The sequence below is a fragment of the Orcinus orca genome, chromosome 1, assembly GCF_937001465.1.
Source record: "Orcinus orca chromosome 1, mOrcOrc1.1, whole genome shotgun sequence".
NCBI lineage: Eukaryota > Metazoa > Chordata > Mammalia > Artiodactyla > Delphinidae > Orcinus > Orcinus orca.
In genome coordinates, this window is record NC_064559.1 from 94,290,450 (window position 1) to 94,296,965 (window position 6,516).

Below are 6,516 nucleotides of genomic sequence, written 5' to 3' on the forward strand. Positions count from 1 at the left end.
GGTTAGGGAGCTAATATCCCACGTGCCTTGCGGCCAAAAAAACAAAATGTAAAAAAAAACAGAAGCAATACTATAACAAATTCAGTTAAGACTTTAAAAAAATGGTCCACATATGGGCTTCCCTGGTGGCGCAGTGGTTGAGGGTCCGCCTGCCGATGCGAGGGACGTGGGTTCGTGCCCTGGTTTGGGAGGATCCCACATGCCGCGGAGCGGCTGCGCCCGTTAGCCATGGCCGCTGGGCCTGCGCGTCCGGAGCCTGTGCTCCGCAGCGGGAGAGGTCACAGCAGTGAGGGGCCCGCGTATCGCAAAAAAAAAAAAAAAAAAAATGGTCCACATAAAAAAAAAAATCTTAAAAAAAAATTTAAAAATAAAAGGCGTAGTCCTGAAGATAGTTAATTTTTTTGTATGATATTTACTATTTTGTCAGGCATATTCAGGTACTTAGTAATTATAGCTCTGCTTTCCCCTGCAGTCATAATTGAGAAATCCAAAGGATAAAATATACAGTTCAGGCAATATTGTTTCCCCTAAAAAAATTTTTATTTTTAAATTTCTTTTTATTTTTTGGCCGTGCCATGTAGCTTGCGGGATCTTAGTTCTCTGACCAGGGATTGAACCCAGGCCCTGGCAGTGAAAGTACAGAGTCCTAACCACTGGACCACCAGGGAATTCCTGGAAAACACATTTTAAATGAAGTGTTAGCATTTATTAAATTACAAGAAAAGGGACAGGTTTAAATATACAATCTAAGCTACTTTTTCCCAAACTCAGTTCTGCAGAACACTAACATCCCACAAATTCCCAACAGGTATTTTAAATACAAAAGAGTATTGATTGGGTCCTGGGGAGGAGGAAAAACATGTTATAAAAGACATTGAGACAATTGAGACAAACTGAATATGGACTGTATATTGAATATTTCTGTATCAATGCTAAATTCCAAGGGTGTGATAAAGGTTTCATGGTTATAGAGGACAATGTTTTTATTTATTTATTTATCTATTTTGGCCGCACCACGTGGCACGTGGGATCTTAGTTCCCCGACCAGGGATTGAACCCACGCCCCCTGCATTGGAAGTGTGGAGTCTTAACCACTGGACCGCCAGGGAAGTCCCCAATATTTTTATTCTTAGGAGAGTCATGCTGAAGTACTTAGGGGTCAAGTGTCATGATATCTTCAACTTTCAAATGGTTCAGAAAAAGAGAAATTACCATTCACTTATGTATATAAAGGGGGAAGAGCAAGAGATAAAACAAATGTGGCAAATTCCTAGAGGGGGCCGGATCAAGATGGCAAACTAAAAGGACATGGAGCTCACCTCCTCCCACAAACACATCAAAAATACATGTGGAACAATGCTCACAGAATACTTGCTGAACGCTGGCAGATCTCATAAAACAAAACTGCAAGAAAGATCACCAAGTAACTGTGTAGGATGAAAGAAAAAAAAAGGAATCGGGACCGGAGGAGGAAACTGTGAAAGAGGAAATGTTCCCTCACCCTGAGAAGCCCCTTCACCAGTGGGGAGGTCAGCCAGGACAGAAAGGAAGCTTCAGAGGCTCAGAGGAGAGTACAGCAGCCAGCTTGCAGCAGGCAGAACAGAGAGAGACCAGCACAGAGGGTCTGTGCCACCTCTCTACACTCCCCAGGCCCAAGACGTGTCTGCTGGTGCACATGGGGGCTGGATGCTGAAACTCTGGCTTCAGCAGGCAGACCCAGGGAGAGGGCTGGGGTAGGCTGCATGGAGACAGTCTGAAGGAGCTGGAGTGTGGTCTGGGCCACACCCAGGGTGTGTGCAGGAAGGAGCCCAGGTCCGCCACTGAAGCCCCATTGTTAATTTGCGTACTCAAAGGGAGGGGCTGGGCCCACCATAGCAGCCTCATTCTCGGCCTGCTCACAGCTGGTGCAGTTCCACCTCTAAGAGTTCTGGGACCATGCAAGCACTGGTGGCTGCCCCCATGCAGAAGCGGAGCTGAAATCCTAGCCCTGTCTCAGCGGCTGTGCAATCCATAAATTTATGTGCTGGCAGTGTTTTTGTAAACTCATTGCCCGCGGGACATCCAAGTGGATTACTGGTGCTCCTGCAGCTGCACGGGTCCAGCAATGGTGGCTGTGGGCTCTGTGGGTACGCACATGCAGAGGCAGGGCTGGGGTCTGGGCAGACTCAGTAGCTCCCACTGCGGGTCCAGATGCGTTACTGCAGTGGTCCCTGTGCCTGACCTCAGCAGTTCTGTGCCAACAGATCTGCATTTGTGGCTTTGTGTACAGTGCCTGAGGGAAAACTAGTCCGATTAGCTGAATTCCCACAGTTGAGGCAGGGCCGATGGCAGTGCCAAAAACAGTGTACTTTGTGAGCCCACACAACAGGTGACAGGTGACACCACAGAGCACACTTTCCGGTGGACAACTCCTGTGAAGGAATACTCAGTGGCTCCTCTCTCAGCAGGAACACTCCAGCCCCACCTACCTCACACCGCAGCTCAGAAACAGATGTGGGGGAGTCTACTCCAACAACAGGAGAGCAGACCTGTCTCCACAGGTCTCTGACAACCACAGAGCAAAGAGGAGGCTCCACTCAACAACCAGTTCAGGCTCTGGTCATCACAACAACAATCACATCCCCTAACAAGGGGATAACGGCCAGCACACACTGAGGAAAAATGAGGCAGGCATCCATACTAAAAACAGCCCTTGCACCAAAAATATTGGACTCATGGAGGCTACACAGGTACACTCCTATATAAAAACAGCCCTTCAAGACCACAGTAGATAACAGTTTCTCCTAAACTCATATAGAGTCAGAGAAATATAAGTAAAATGAAGAAGAAGAGGAACCACTCCAAGTTAAATGGTCAAGAGAACTTCCCTGAAACAAACAATGAAACAGACCTCTTAAGTCTGGTAGACACCAAGTTCAAAAAAGAGATAATTAAAATACTGAAGGAATTAAGAAAGGCTATTGAGGACTTCCCTGGTGGCTCAGTGGTTAAGAATCCACCTACCAATGCAGCGGACATGGGTTTGAGCCCTGGCCCAGGAAGATCCCACATGCTGTGGGGCACATAAGCCCATGCGCCACAACTACTGAGCCTGTGTTCTAGAGCCCACAAGCCACAACTACTGAGTCTGCATGTCACAACTACTGAAGCCCATGTGCCTAGAGCCCATGCTCTGCAACGAGAGAAGCCACCGCAATGAGAAGCCCGCATACTGCAACGAAGAGTAGCCCCCGCTCACTGCAACTAGAGAAAGCCTGCACGCAGCAATGAAGACCCAAGGCAGCCAAAAATATAATTAATTAATTAATTAATTATTTTAAAACAGAAAGCCTATTCATAGAAATACGGATCACTGTAAAAAGGAACTAGAAACTATAAAGAGGAGCCAAGAAAAATTAGAAAACTCTTTTGCCAAGATGAAAGCTGAGCTAAAGGCAATGAATAGCAGAATGAATAACGCAGAAAAATGAATAAGTGATCTGAAATATAGAATAATGTAAATCACCCAACAAAACAGCAGACAGAAAGCCAAATGAAAAAAAAAAAAACAAATAAAAGCGGCATAAGAGACTTATGGGATAATACAAATTGTGCCAATCTGTGCATAATAGGAGGTCCAGAAGGCAAAGAAAGAGAAAATGGGACTGAAAATGTACTCGAAGAAATCATGGCTGAAAACTTCCCAAACCTAAAGAAGGAAACAGATATCCAGGGACAGAAAGCACAGAGGATACCAAACAAGATGAACCCAAACAGACCTACACCAAGACATTATAACTAAAATGGCAAAAGTTAAAGGCAGGATTCAAAAGTCAGCAAGAGAAAAACAGAGTTAATTACAAGGGACCCCCTGCCATAAGGCTATCAGCTGATTTCTCTACAGAAATGTTGCAGGCCAGAAGGGAGTGGCAAGATATATTCAAAGTCCTGGAAGGGAAAAACCTGCAACCTGGGATCCTCTACCCAGCAAGATTATCATTTAGAATAGGAGAGAGGAAGAATTTCCCAGACAAGCAAAAACTGAAAGAATACAGCAATACTAAACCTATCCTAAAAGAAATATTAAAAGGTCTTTTTGAAATAGAAAAGAAGCAAGAATCTATAAGAAAAACGACTATAGAGTAAATCACTTAAATAAGTCTGTACATAGATTATCAAAAAAAAATTTTTTTTTCAAATTTTTGTGAAAGTGATGAAAACTACAATGAACAGCAAAAGGATAAGCATGAAGATGTAAAGGAGGGCATCAAAATCATAAAATGGCAGGGAGGAGAGTAAGAAAATGTAGATTTTCTTTTCTTTTTTTAGAATGTGTTTGAACCTATATGACTACCAGTCTAAAGCAAGTAGATATAGTAATGGGTTAACATACTTAAAAAACAGGGGAACCAGGAATCAAAAATATACAATAGATTCACAAAAACCAAAAAGCAAAGAACACAAGCATAATACAAAAGAAAACCATCAAACCACAAAAGGAAAAAGAAAAAGGAACAAAGAAGAAATACAAAATCAACTGGAAAACAAGGTGTAAAATGGCAATAAATACATATCTATCAATAATTACCTTAAATGTCAATGAACTAAATGCTCCAATCAAAACACATAGAGTGGTACATTGGATAAAAAACAAGAGCCTACAACATGCTGCCTACAAGAGACCCACTTCAGGGCAAATAACACACATAGATTAAAAGTAAGAGGATGGAAAAAGATATTTCACTCAAATGGAAATAAAGTGAGGGTAGTAATATTCATATCAGATAAAATAGACTTTAAAGCAAAGGCCATAAAGAAAGATAAAGAAGGACCTATATAATGATAAAAGGATCAATACAAGAGGATATTACACTCATTAACATATATGCACCCAATATAGCAGCACCAAAATACATAAAGGAAATACTAGCAGACATAAAGGGAAAAACTGATGGGAATACAATAATAGAAGGAGAATTTAACACCCCACTCACATCAATGGACAGATCTTCCAAACAGAAAATAAGGCAACAGAGATCCTAAATCATACAACAGAACACTTAGGCTTAATTGATATTTTCAGGACATTACATCCAAAAAACAAACAAAAAAATACACATTCTTTCCAAGTGCACATGGAACGTTCTCTAGGATTGATCACATACTAGGACACAAAACAAGCCTCAACAAATTTAAGAGAATAGAAATTATTTCAAGCATCTTGTCTGACCACAACAGTGTGAAATTAGAAATCAACCACGGAAAGAGAAACGAGAAAAAAACAATTATATGAAGACTAAACAACATGCTACTAAAAAACCAATGGGTCAACAATGAAATCAAAGAGGAAATTTAAAAAACCTTGAGAAAAATGGCAATGAAAATACAACCATACAATATCTATGAGATGTAGCAAAAGCAGTCCTAAGAGGGAAGTTCATAGCAATACAGGCCTTCCTCAAAAAACATGAAAAATCTCAAATAAAAAACCTAACCTACCATCTAAAAGAATTAGAGAAACAAGAACAAACAAAACCTAAAGTCAGCAGAAGGAAGGAAATAAACATCAGAGGGAATTAAATATTGATAAAGTAGAGATTAAAAAACAACATCAAAAAAATCCAAGAGCTGGTTTTGTGAAAAGGTAAACAAAATCGACAAACCTCTGGCCAGGTTTACCAAGAAGAAGAGAGTGGACTCAAATAAACAAATAAGAAATGAAGGGGGAGAAATAACAACCAACACCGCAGAAATACAAAAGATCATAAGAGAATACTATGAACGGTTATATGCCAACAAACTGGATGACCTAGAAGAAATGGACAAGTTTCTAGAAATATACAGCCCACCAAAAGCGAATCAAGAAGAAATAGATAATTTGAACAGACATATCAATGGAGGTGAAATAGAATCTATAATAATAATAATAAAAAAAAACTCCCTGCAAACAAAAGTCAAGGTCCAGATGGATTCACTGGGGAATTCTACCAAAAATACAAAGAAGAAATACAAAAATATACTGATCCTTCTCAAACTCTTCCAAAAAATTGAAGAGGAAGAAACACTCTCAAAGTCATTCTATGAAGCCACCATCATCCAGATATCAAAATCAGACAAAGACACTACCAAAAAAAAAAATTACAGGCCAATATCTTTGATAAATATAGACTGAAAAATCCTCAACACAAAATTAGCAAACTGAATCCAACAACATATAAAAAAGATCATACACCACGATCATGCTGGCTTCATCCCAGGGTCACAAGTATGGTTCAACATACGCAAATCAATCAATGTGATACACCACAACAACAAAAGAAAAGACACACCACATGATCACTACAATAGATGCATAAAGGCATTTGATAAAAATTCAACATCCATTCATGATAAAAACTCTTACCAAAGTGGGTATAGAGGGAACGTACCTCAACATAATAAAAGCTATTTATGACAAACCCACTGTCAACATAATACTAAAAGGTGAAAAGTTGAAAGCCTTCCCGCTAAAATCTGGAACAAAACAAGGATGCCCGC